The 14,214-nt window shown below is 33.3% G+C and overlaps 1 protein-coding gene across 1 annotated transcript in view; it reads right to left on the reverse strand.

The window, feature by feature from the left end:
* Window positions 1-14,214, reverse strand: part of Epac (Exchange protein directly activated by cAMP) — a 445,559-nt gene that overhangs the window by 218,767 nt on the left and 212,578 nt on the right. The window lies entirely within an intron of this gene.

Genomic DNA, 14,214 nt, shown 5'->3' on the forward strand with positions numbered 1-14,214 from the left:
TGCCTTTTTAGCTAAAGCTGCTAAAAAGACAAAAAAATCTTTTTAGTTCAGGCTGAAAATACAGAGAATGGTTTCGCTTAAATTAAATTTAAAAAAGAATGCAAAAAAATAAATTTAAAAAAACGAAGAAAGCGATGTAAAAGATTAAGCACCGCTTTCTTCGCACTTAACGCAACATACAGATCAACAGCAAAATCACAAATGTTTGAAAAGCAGCATTAGCATTTGTTTAGAATTCTCGATTTAGTATTAATCGTTGGCATCAATTTTTGCATTTTGTTTTCAGTCTTTTCTCACGCCATCATATCAATCTCCAGTTTTGTTAGTAAGAGACTTACAAAACTTTTTTTTGTCTTTTTATTGCTAACTTCTTGCGTGTTGAACATAATTAATTAAATATCACATTTTTCTCATGCTACATAAATGTTAACAGAAAAATCCCAAAACAGGTAACAACAATTTTTAGAATTCCAGATAGTCCATAAACGGTTTCATATCCGCTGTATTATCTTTTTGAAAAACTAGCCACTTAACCGGCCAGCTACCTGACATAGTTATGATAATAAAGTAAAAGCATATAATGATTTCAATGAATCCAGCTAGTGTAATTTCATAAATATATTTAATATTTCTAATTAAACATCTTATGATTTTTTGCATTTTATTCAAATCAACCATATTAAAAGGAAAAAAAAACTATTTTTACAAAAAGTATTTATTGTTTTTAAATCGCTTAGTTTGTTACTCAGTAAATCTTCCAGACTAGATTTCAAAATTCGACATATTATGTTTCATTGAATGGCAAAACCTGGCGCTTTGAATATAAAAGTATTTTATTTATGGCAGCATATACACACTATACATAAAATGCTTCTGTATAAAATTTTACATAACTGCATAGTTTTACGAACGACAGAAAAATTAACTTATTAGCATATATATCTACATATTTATTTTTTAAGACAGTAGTATATTTATAATGTTTTAAGGTAATTTCATTATGAATTAAGAATTCATATAAATATGATTTACCTTCCTGTGATTTCTCCAGAACTTCTAAACGTTCTGACAAATTGTGTAATCATTGTACACTATATTCTTATAAAATGGCTAATTATTTGCTTTGTGTAATTTAATCGACTAAAACTTTCAGGACTTGTTTTAAAATGCAAAAACTTACATTTTATACAGCACATAATTAACTGAAAATGAAAAACTATTGAAATTTTGAGTTATTTATTCATGTAAATGTCATCAAACATATTCGCAGCGTTGAAAAAAAAATATAAGGGTATTTCCATAAGAAATTTGATCCTTATCTCCTGTTTTGTATATCGATCCCTGAATTGAGGTTTTGAATCTCAGAACTTTTACTTTATTTTTTTAAGTATTTGAAACAAATGCGTCGAAAATAAAACTTCACGATATGAATTATAAGTAATTTAACACAGAAGGTAGTAAAAGATGTAGTTGAAATTTAAAAACGAAATATCCAGAGCCCAATTTTCAGTACTAAATGTAGGCTCAGAAAAAAAATCTTTAATTGAGGAATTCTCCCTTTGTTTTTTCATAATAGTAAATGTAACTGATGCAAATCATATTTCAAGTAAAGATCATCTCATATGAAGAACATGAAAGTAATAAAAGCTCATGAAAATAGTCTTGCAATTCAATATTTTAATTCAAAGATTTTTAACCAAAAATGTACTTTATACCTTTTTAGTGCATTTTGTGTGCATAGTTTTGATTTAGTATCGGTTGCATAAAATAAAAACTTATACATTTTAAACCATCATTTTATATTTTCTGAAAAAATTTGATATAAGAGAAGGATTTCTCATTAGAAATAGAATAGAAAGACTTAAGAACAATAGAAAGGAATTAAAATAGAAAAATTAATCTCATTTATTTTAATGCAATCCTTAACTAAATTATAGAGATGTGACCAAACTAAATTGCTTATCCAATTGAGCAACTAACCATACGAATAAAACATAGAATTAAAAAATTAAGCTTCTTTCAAACGTTTCATTTCTTGCGAAAATCATTTCGTCTCAAGAGTCACCACCTTAAAAATTAATTTTTGGAACAGTTAACAAAAATCTTATTCCTCTCATATATCATAAGTTTCAATAGGAAAAAAATAATCTTTTTCGCGCTTCCTTTCTCAGCAATTTTAAAGCCCGGTGTCTAATTTTTAAAGAAAGGTATACAAAAACTTATATACGAAGTTCAGTGTTTTATTCCAGCTTCTAATTTTGTATTTTTGAGATCTAAATCTGAAAAGACATATGTCTTCAAAATTTAAATACATTTTAGGAAAGAGATAGACAAGATAAGTCAAGATAAGTCCAGACAACAGACAGAGAAGATAAGAGGACAATTTTCCACTTATTTGCGCCGTCACGGGCGTCCGTCACAGCGGCTAATGGAAACGGACGAGACACGTTTTCTATTAGCCGCTGTGAAAATCTGGCACTGCAGCTATCTTCTGGCTCAAGATTAAAAAAATATTATATGCATGTAGTACTCATTTTTTCGTGAAACCTTTTTTTTCGATACAGAAAATCCACAAAATAAGTGACATCACACAGTATATTGTAGGAAAAAAAAGATAGGAGCTAGCGAAAGCTACGCTAAAATCACCGAAATTTGTATCTGGTAGTTATAGAAATCTACTACGATATCCGACAAAGGTTTCTTGCGTTTACTGCTGCTCAGACACAAATAAAATAAATTTTTAAAAGTGATTACAGATCAACGACCGTAAAAAGAGAACTGATGAACTGGAAATACAAACAGACAGAAGTTTTTAGACAATTGTTTACCGGGTGATTGCCTTTTGCGGAAATTATTTGATTTTTACCTCGTCTTTGAATGAAATTTATTCCAACGTAGCTAAAAGTATCCATAATATATAAATATTCATGAAGGCAATTAAAATTTGTTGTTGGAAAAGGTCTATTCAATGGAGATACAATTCTAGAAGGTGAAACAATTTTTGAAGCAGTATAGAGAGGCAAATGTTTTTTAAAGTTCATCAACCCACTGATAGGAAAGAGAAAATGAAATCGCATCGTTTGTTCGGTACTTTAGCAGCTGGAAGCACATACTACAGGGGAAAAGTACGAGTTACCTGAACAATGCACAACGTGAAAGTTGTTTCATTTACTGGTATCTTCCGGATTCCACTGAGAACATCCCATTACAAAGACAAAAATATCCGACATATCTATTTTCAAAATAATCTTACAAAAGCGTTGCTAATTTTGAATATAAATGTTTTGCTTTTAATTGTGAAATGAAGACACAGATGAAATTTTAGATTTCTTCATAATTATAAATTTAAGAACCCAAAATCTACAAACAGTTAAAGTTTAAATATGCATTACTGTTTGAATGGTTTGTATATTTTAATTCAATACAAAAATCAGAATGGACTTCTAACAAGTTGAAAAAACATTGCATATAATTGGTATTTATGTCTTATACGCCCTAATATGAGCCAACATGTTTAATTTTCTATTACACTAAATTAGAACGAATGTCCTATTTTTAATACTTAAGCCATAATGTTCCTCAACAAAATCTGTTCAATGTTACGCTAAAATATTCGTGTTCAGAAGCAATAAAAAAGTGGATAAAAAGCATCCACTTCACATCTCAGTTTTTATCACAATGGTTAACTAACAAAGGTCAACAAGATTTAAAAGATTATCACAATGGTCAACAAGATTTAAGTCATAAGGTTACAGAGTCTCGTGTTTTTTGGTAGCATAAAATAACAAGCTCTAAAAAGACTGTATGAGGAATCATCCTAAGGTCTTGACAGCAACAGATAAAGTCAGATGAAGCGTGTAAAGAAACCCTTCATTCAATCACATACAGTTGCACAGACGGCACAACTTGATCTCACATAAGCCAACATTTCTGGCTTACCTTAAACAAGTAATGCTGAAATTAAAATAAAATGTTATTAAACTAGTCTAACGGCTTACAGGATAATTTAAACGCGCAAGAAGGCTCTAACTCGGAGAAGCCGGCGGAAACAAGCTAATGCCTAGATGCACTCAATGCAGAATCAAATTGTTAGTAAGTAACAATGTGACCTTTAAGCAGCCATAACACGTTCTAAATCATCTTCCGAAACCTTCACTTAAACATCACTTCTTTCCACTTTAAGTTAAATAAACGCGCGCTATTTAATAAGCATTCTGGCAGGAAAGAGTGGGTGAAAAGAAGATTGAAAGGAAAGCCGTTTTAACTAAAAATTAAGTTTTAGTCCAAATAAATGAATCGTCACAAAGTATTTATGGCACTGATTTAAGAATTGATATCATTTTTGCTCTAACAGTTGTAGTTTCAGAGGCATAGCAATCACATCCTATATTCCAGTCGCGCTGAGTATGCGTAATATGCAAAGTATTATTACTGGTGACATCATAGAGTCTTTCATCATAGAGTCCACAAACCTTTCTGTATAACAGAACTTAGAAAGTAAATGCAGCTCTTGTGCTCACATTATCATCCACTACATGTGACAAAACAGTCAAATTCTAAATTTAAAATTTAACCTAGTAACCAGTTAGTAGTCAAGGAGTCCAAAATTTAATTTAAATCTAAATTGGCTCTGAACTTCTCACCGGCAGCAACTATAAGGTAAAGACGAATAATTACAATCTTATCAGACCTGGTAAAACTAACTAACGTGGCCTCGAGAGGCAACAACACGCTCTCTCTTACAGTCCTAAATCCACAACTTAAATACTTTCTGACTCATTAACAGTTTTGGTGAGGAAATGGAAAGGAGAAGTTGTAGTAAAGGCTGAAATTATTAATAACTGGTTAATGCAAAATAATGGTAACTTTACTACATTAATGTGTATTAATAATAAAATAAGCATATATTACCATCTATCAAATTTTAATCCGATTCAAATAAACTTAAATTTTTATGCATTCATTAAGTTCAGAAGTCCTTAATGATTGCTGATTAGGTTTATGTACCATTTTCTCTGATATTTTTGTATACTTTACAGTATTTTGTTTTCTTAATTGCTGAGGAATACTTTGCATATGAGACATTTATGTTTCAAGTTGACAATGTTCCTGTCTTTAAATCTCAAACTGTTGAGAAGAGGGTAAGAGAATATGTTACTGAATGACCCGCAAAGAGATCTCAATCCTTTACCAAAATTCTGGAATATTTTTGGAAAATAAGATAGATAAAATGTTCTCGGCCAAAAGATTAATTAGAACTTATTAACAGGAAAAATTAATATTTTTAACAGCGAAGCGAATTTTTGCTTCCCTAAAGCCAATAACGGTTCATGAAAATCTTAAAATTACCGATGTAATAAATACGTTTACAAAATTTAAAGCTGCACTAATTGTCACAGACTTATTTTCAGGAATACTTTTTTTCATAAAATTAAACCTCTTCTGTTCTAAAACTTAATTATTTGTATACCGTCTCCCATACCACATTAACCATAAAGATTTAATTTAAGTACTTTTAATCTGATTATAATTAATTTGAATTTAAATTTGAGTTCGTATCAGTCAAATTGATATAAATAGAGGATTATAAATGTGAGATACTTATCAGACACAACAATTAAAATGAAAAAAAAAATTAAGCATTCGCAAGCGAAGGTTTTCATTCAAGATAAAAAATCAAATTTATCATTCATAAAGTAACTGAAAATTATTTCATTTACAAAATCAGAGATTTGACTGGCACATCGGAAATATTTATTATTCAAAAAATAAAAGAGAGATCCATTTCAAAAGCAAATGAAAGTTGAACTCAAAAGCGATATTAATGACCAGGAAAAAGGGCCAAACATTTATCATTTACAAATGCTAAATTACAATCAGACATAAGATCAAATATTCGAAACGAAAGGACAGTATTATCTGAATATTTATTGCATGATTTAACACGTTACTGTGATTTTTAGAACTGTTTTAGATACATTTCTTACTGATTGGACAAGCAAGAAGAATAAAATCTTTTAATCAAGTAAGCGGAAGGCATTTTGAAACATTCTATCAGATAAAACATTGACGAAATATCTGAATGCCATTGCAATCAAAAGTATAATGTTTTCTTGTCACGAAATTTTTAAATTCCGTTCAGGCTGTCATCTACATCTTGCTTAGTATCTCTCTGTTTATCGTGCCATCAGCTTCGAGTGAATTTTGTTCTCGTGCAAGACCTTCATAAAAGCAACAGTCAGATAAACTAGCAAGAGTGCGAACACAATGTAAAGGAATCCAGAGGGTGGAGGCATAAAATCGACATATTATGACTACGAGGAAACATTACAGCGACGCGAAGTGCAGATTTCGCGAATTAGAATAAAAGGCGTGCGTCGAGTAAATTTGCGAATTTCAGAATTTCTTTCTAATATTGTTTTTTTTTTTTTTTTTTTTTTTTTTTTTTTTTAAATTTCTATTGTAACTGTAAGATTATTTTTATATTTAAGTGATTTGTATGCAACGCAAAATTCCGCAAAAATACACTGAAGAATAATCGTGTTCCAAATTCCAGATTATAGTATTGGAAGCTGAACTCCTCGGAATTTTTTTGGAATACAAAAATATGACGCTTTCTGAAGTTTTATACAATAGCTTTCTGCTATTGCAATCACTGCTGCTGCCTCTCAGTGATTTTCCCCATGTGTAACAGGAAAGCAAGCCAGCTTACCTCAGAAAGTTCCCCATGAAGCCATCCTCCCTCTTAGGCATATAAATCTCATGATTTTTGTCATATTCAAATAATCTAGCCTAAACCGCTGCCTGTCAAATCCGTTACACATTTTCCACGACGAAAGATTTTTTTAAAATCATTTTATTTACTGAAGAAATTCACAGTATGTGCATTATAATGTATAAAAATACCTTCGAATTAAAAGAAATTTTTATCCAAAACAGCGATGTTGAATATGTTTCCAACATTTGATTGATTCATAAATGTAAATTTCAATTGAAATGTATAACATAATTTTGATTTAGTTATTATAATAGCTAATTGTATTGTTACGAAATGTACAAACGCAGTAGATAACTTTCCCGCACCGCAGGCTTTGGGTTGCCATAAAATAGCAAGGAAGGCAGGGTTGCCACGTTTGGCGAGAAATCACCCATTTGGCAATATTTGGCGACAAAATTGGCGATATGAGATGGACGGATGGAGAACCTTCTGCAATGAATTCTTACCGGTTTAGCCCAGCATGTTCTCGAACACAAGCCGAAAGCTATATAAACCCTGCTGGTCCGCAGTCAGTATCGAGTGTGCCTCATCTAGTTAGTCCTGCGGAGTCAATCGAGTTGACAGTCGGGCAGCGAGTGCCGAGTAGGTCGTTGAGTTCCCCAAAGGAGTCTCTTAGTGTATCGCGGTTAGTGCATCGTCGAGAGAGCGTGTTGAGCTCCGGGAACGACTGAACCGAAGAGTCGGGAGCTGTGCTCTGTGTGTCGTCGAGTGCATCGCGAGTTTTAGCTTGGAGAGTCTCGAGAGTACGAGGAGTTCCGAGAACGACCAAGCAGAGTCAGAAGCTGTACTCTGGTGCTTTGCAGTAAAGCTGTCTCCACCGTGATAGTTTGATAACCTGAAAGCTGTGTCGGTAATTGTGCCAGCGTGTTTATAACAGTGCGACGACTGTAAACGAGATTTTGGAGTTGCCCTGATTAATACATTCCAATAAAATGTGTTTCGATACTTCATCAAGGATCGTCGTTATTCACTCCAAATCCACACGAACCCCATACGAACGTGAAGGAAGAAAATAACGTATACTTAGTTATAATTATAAATTATACAACTAATTTTTAATATTACCATTATTATTAATTAATATTAAAGTTATATTATGAGTTATAGTTATAATAATCATTTTATTAAGTCATTATAATAACTTTAAATTATTAAAGTTATAATATTATAAAAATTAAAGTTAAAATTTTATTTCATATACAGACATGTTTTTCTAAATTACACTTTGCAACAACTTCCTTTCAGCAAGGGGCCCACCCGCGGCGGAGCGGTAAAGTCGCTGAACACTGGTAGTTCGGTCCGAGGTTCGAATCCCGCGAACGGGCTGGCTGCATGGGTGTTTTCGTGGGTTTCCCCATGTGTAACGTGTATACGAGCCAGTTTACCTTAGAAAGTCCTCCACGAAGGCATTCCTCCCCTTAGGCAAATAGCCCTAGTGTGCTTTGCCATAATTAAATACACCTTACCACACCACCAGCTTTCAGTAAGTAATGTTATATCCTAAGTTAAATGCATTTTATTAGCAATTTTTTTTAACTTAAACATGTGACATTTAAAATGACAATAGCACTAATATAACATTAAGTTACTAAATAATGTAAACTGTTGTTCTAACAGAGTACTGCTATCAGTCTTCTGAAAACAAGGCATTAACGAATGTCATTAAAGGGTGATCCAGCATATAAAACAAATAGCCGCTAAATCTTTAAATTGTTATCGTCTTTCCAGACAGTTCTAAGCCTATCTGTTTTATTGTACTGTTTTTTACTCATTGTTTACTTAAAACGTTTTTATTTATCAGGTTGGATCTGGGATAGATTGATACATTTTGTAGCAGCAATTTATCACTTTAAGGTGGATTTTCAGATTCAGTACGGGAACAAATTTTCATCAATAATAGTAAATATAGATAAGGATAAGTCCACATATGATAACGATAACACAATACGAAAAAATAATTGTTGCTGAGATACTTGGAAACTTCCGCCATTAATAATTCCGTTTGGGAAGAAATGTTATTTTTAAGGTATTTCCTTCATTGATGTTCTAAAATGAAGTAAAACTTTTAAAAAATTGATTTAAAATTTTATTGATATAGCGATTTGAATGCCCGGGAATAACAGGAAATAAAATAGTAAGACATTAAGTTAACCAAATTTTGATTACAAAGTTAGCCGAAAGAAACAGACTTTCAAAGTCTAAAAAAAAAAACACACTTTTAAGAGCTTGGATGAAATATTTACGTGGTTAGAAAATAATGTCATCAAGTTTACATGGTTAAACTACAAATGTTCTAAGTGTGACTTTTTTGTAACACGGCTGTTATCAGTGCGATAGTCAGATTCTTTCCATACACATAACAATAGTTGCAACAATTGTTGCGATGTCCTATCATCAAGTCAATCAAATTTCAGAAACATCAAAAAGCGAAGGAATAAAATTTCGATGCTCACCAGGAACCGTTTTCGCGTTTTCTATGTGCAATGTGTATACCAGCCAGTTTCCATTAAAAAGTCCTCCACGAAGGCATCCCTCCCTCTCTAGGCAGATAACCCTCGAATACATTGCCATAATCAAGTAAACCAAACCAAACGTATTCACATACGAAATAGATACACAACACGCAGGGGATTTCATCTGGCTTTTCGAACTAAGATATTCCGCACAGATTTTTATGAATTTTACATTGTCATTTCACGTATTTTCACGAATTTTTGATAAAAAGTCAATACAAAATCTTGAGTATATTGCTGCATATTTATTAACATTTTAAGCGTCTTTTTTGCGTGTCACTGATTTGTTCAGGCAGCGTCTGCAGGTTACACGTATATCCTTCATTGTTTCATCAGAAACAAATTGTCTCCTATTATTTTTCCTCCTTGCATATACAAACATTTTGTTCAAATTTCTTGCTTCAGTCAAAGATAGATTACGGTATGGATGGTTTTGCCATACCGTGTTGTAAAAAGATCTTTGTATAGAATGTATTTTTATATATCCAAGTCCACAAAAGATCTTTCCTTAGTAATCCTTTTGCTCGATTGACGTTCAAGAGCGCTTCACGAAAACATATAAAAGGAAGAAATCGTAAGCAGTACCGAATGTTCCCTAATAAAAACAAACATTTTTTTAAATTTAGGATTACTTAGCATTATTTGCATTAATTAATATTAAAACTTGTGTTAAAAGAGATTTCGCATTTAAAAAGCATCCTAAAAATAATTTTTATGAATGCTTTTAAAACATAAAGCCCTATGAAGTGCTTGATATATATTTACTAACATTTTAGCATTTTCTTCTGAATATTTGATTTTCAGTCACAATAGCTCTGGGCTTCAGACCGACATTGTCAAAATATGAAAATTTTTACAATTGCATTGCGTAGGTATTAACTGGAAAAGCAAAGTATTTTGTGAGCTGGAATAAAGTTTCCCCGATCGTTCGAACTGTGAAATATTTCTAATGAAACCTGAAAAAAACATTTGAAATGAAAAGACAGTTTTTTTCATTAGCCAAAAATTAGATTGTAAAGTCATTAGGTTATTTCGAAGGTGGAGAGATGAAAAATGAGCAATGCCCTTGCCGGGACTCGAACCACGGACCTCTCGAATACGCGCCGAGTGTGATGACTACTATACCACGAAAGCATGCTAAGTAGGCGGGGAAAATACTTATATACTCCCCTTTTAAAGGGCAACTGGGCATTAGGAGACCTGGTCGCCCTGGTGGTGCAGAATCATCATTCACCACCTTTTTAGTTCGGGAACCACTGTAGAGTCATTAGGTTATTTCGAAGCAGGAGAAATGAAAAATGAGCAATGCTCTCGCTGGGACTCGAACCACGGACCTCTCAAATACGCGCCGAGTATGCTGACCACTACACCACGAAGGCTGGTTAAAGGGCGGAAGAAATACCTTGTAAAGTCTTTATGCAGGATTAGTTATTGACAGCAGGAGCTCTGTTGCATTAAATATCATACGCAGAGCTTCATCAACTCCTTATTTACAGGCGGTTTAGGCTTTATTCTACAAGTTGTGTAAGCGATATCAGTTAGCTTTACCCACTACAGTCCACACCAGATTTGAGCAAAGCAAAGTAGATGTGATGAGTGAGAAGGCACAGTATAATCAAAGGTTTTATTCCTAAATGGACATGGGAACATGACCTGCTGCTGATGAGGTAATTCAAGCTTATGTGCACTGAGCTTTGAGTTTCCATCTTCGTGTATCTTTGTGCATCATTATATACTTAATATGCCTTTAAAAGAGAGCTTTTCGCTAAGGATAACTCCAAGTATAATAATAAAAACGTAATCATGTGTTATTTATCTTCCATTTTTGCCGCCCAGAGGGAAAGGTGGTTAGTGGCTCTGACTGCCGTAACGGGTTCGAGTCCCGCAGAAAGCATGGATGTAAAATTGTCTGTTCCTTCATAGGAGGTAACGGTTGCTGCCTGTTAGATGTGTCTATAACAAAATGAAGACCGCTTATGGCCTTAGTAGTGGTCAAAGCTTAAAATGGCTAGTGACCGTCATAAAAAAGAAATCTTCCATTTGTCCATCCACTTTAAAATAGGTTGCTCGGTTAAGCGAAATGATTTTGGCCAATTTAACAACAGATACTCTATATTCTGATGGCCCAAGAATTCTTTAAAAGGAAATCAAAATTTTAGTATTAAATTATGCACTATTATTACTATTATTAGTATGTCGTAAGAGCACAAATTTTTAGTTTAAAATTTTATCTTGCTCACATTGAATCAACATTATTTTCATATTCATATTCATAGTAAAATTCTTCAGTTTTGTTTGTAATAATAAAATGAAGTTATGACTATTTCCACCTAAGCGTAATATTTTAGTTGCCAAGCTAATCTATAGATGAAGTCACATTTTAAAATTTTATGCGCAATATAAATTTTCAGTGAAATATTTATGTTAAATATAAATTTTCTTGCCTAACGTTCTTACTTTATCGCATTCTGGAGTTTCAATTTTTATTAAAAAAAGTAACGGAATTTCTTTATCAAAGGCTTAGTGAAAAACGTGAAATCCAGGAAGAAAAGTTCGTGCATGTCTGTAGATCTCAAGGCATCAGTTTCATAGTAATCACTTCCTCATCGGATGAAGCATTACAAAACTTTTTCAATTACTCTGAAATCAGAGTCTTTAAAATGGTTGAAAAATCACACAATGTTATCACTAAACAATAGAAATAACTGATTAAAAGTTGAATGTCACTCGTAGATTAAAAAAAAAAAAAAAACATGTGCAATCGTCTCTTAATGACAGATCGTTGTTACTTAGTAAAAATAATTATTAACTTTGTGATCAAATGAAAAATTTATTTTTAAAATTAACTGTGTTTAACTTTGCAATTTTGTTATAATTTTTTTTTGAGAAACGCTATTTGTATGTTTGAACACGCTACACTGTTTCAGTGCGCATCTCATTTTACGCAGTAACTGACCGTTTCTTTGCTATTTCGTTTCGAATCGTTACATACACAGAGAAAATAGTAAAACGTTCGTCTAACTAAAATAGCCTATTTTAAAGGTTTTAGTTTATAAAAATTTAAAAGCAAATATTACTACTAAGAGATGTATAAAGTGAGCAGTTTGTAACTTCATCTTTAGTTAAAAAACAATTTGTTTAATTGCCTATTCTGTTTTATTCTTCCTGATTCCTCACAACAGCTCATTCCAGATAAGTATGCAAACTCGTTAGCGATAAAAGAAGGATAAACAAATAAATAAATAATAAATGCCATTAAATAATTATAACTTCTTTTGATATGCATTTTGGTTTTATATGAAATTCTACGCTTTTCATCTTTCCAGTTAGTTTAAATAACCTATCATAACCGTTTGTGAAGTTAACCTAAACTTGCTGAAGAATATCAAGCAGTAGACGAAAGATATCTTGTTAAACATTTAGGTTCTGCTGATTATCAGCTAGTAATATTTTTAAAGAATATCGGGAACAGTTTAAAACCGTTTTAATTTACATAGCAGCAGTAGTACAATAAAATATATTCAAATAGGTTGTATTTCATTTTGATACTCAGTTTAAGTTAAGAAAAATGGTGATGACGCGTAAAAATCGTTGCGCAGCCTTGTTTTATAAAGGCGTTACATACTGGCGAGGCAAAATATTATGGGCATCTTCACATTTTTCAATGAACTCATCTGGGTGACGTGGAGAGCACGTAAATAAGTGGAAATGGTGTTTAAATGCTGCTGAATATGGCAGGTAGAAGGGTATGGCGCGATCCACCCTCCTGGCAAACACAAGCTCTGCTTATGGCATTTCTAATGTTGGAGAAGGTAAGGAATCATTTTTGCACTTACGTTTGAGTGATGGGAGAGGCTGCTGATCTAAGCGAATTTGATAGAGGACAGACACTAATGGCCCGAAGCCTTGGAACTATCTGTATCTCTGAAACTGCATGACTGGTAGGTTATTCACGATATTCCATTGTTAGTATTTATGAAAAGTGGATAAATGATAGGAAAAACCAGCAGTAGACAACAAGATGCTGGACGTCCTCTCGTTATCAAAGAAAAAGGACTTCGGAGACTGTTCAGATAAGTACAGAAAATTGAGGCCAAACAGTCCAATACAATGCAAGTCCAAGTTCAAATGCTTCGATATATACAGTTCAGCGGACACTGTTGGATATAAGACTGCGCAACAGACGTCCCACTTGTGTGCCTCTGTTAACTAAGCGTCATACGCCTGCAGCGGGCCAGAAAACATTGAGATTGGACCATGGCTAAGTGGAAGACAATTGCTTGGGTGGATGAATCCCGATTTCTCATTCATCACGTCGATGGGGGTGTCAGGGTACGCCCTCTTCCAGGCAAACAGTTTGCTCCCCCCCCCTGTACAGCAGGCTAGTAGTGGTGGTATTATGCTTTGAGGGGGTAGTTTTCAAGGGCGGATCTGGGACCCTTAATTGTGTTAGAATAGACCATGAACCTGCGGACTATATGAACATAATTGCGGATCAATTGCACCTTTACATGGTCTTCCCGACACACCCATGTCACAATGCTTGAAATATTTTGCAGTGATTCGAGGAGTATAAGGATAAATGCCAATTAATGTCCTGGCCACCTAAATAGGATAGAGCCTATTTAGGATAGATAGGATTAGCCTTAACCGGATAAATAGCTAAATAGGATTAGCCTTAACCGGATAGAGCACATTAAGGATGTCACGGAGCTGCAGCTCATAGCTCAAACACCACCATGTTGAAATATCTCGATCTTGCGTGGCCGCTGCTTAGACATTTGATGCAACCTGTCTCCAGTCATCTACCAAGAACTTGTGGCATTCATGCCAAGGCAAGTTTCAGCTGTTTTTCAGGCCAAATGTCGCGCAACGCGATATTAAGTGATCATAATGGCTCTTTGGTATATAGATTTTATAAAC

This window comes from Stegodyphus dumicola, chromosome 3, assembly GCF_044657685.1.
Source record: "Stegodyphus dumicola isolate Sdum_Otavi_A_Nest chromosome 3, ASM4465768v1".
In the NCBI taxonomy this organism is placed as follows: Eukaryota; Metazoa; Arthropoda; class Arachnida; order Araneae; family Eresidae; genus Stegodyphus; species Stegodyphus dumicola.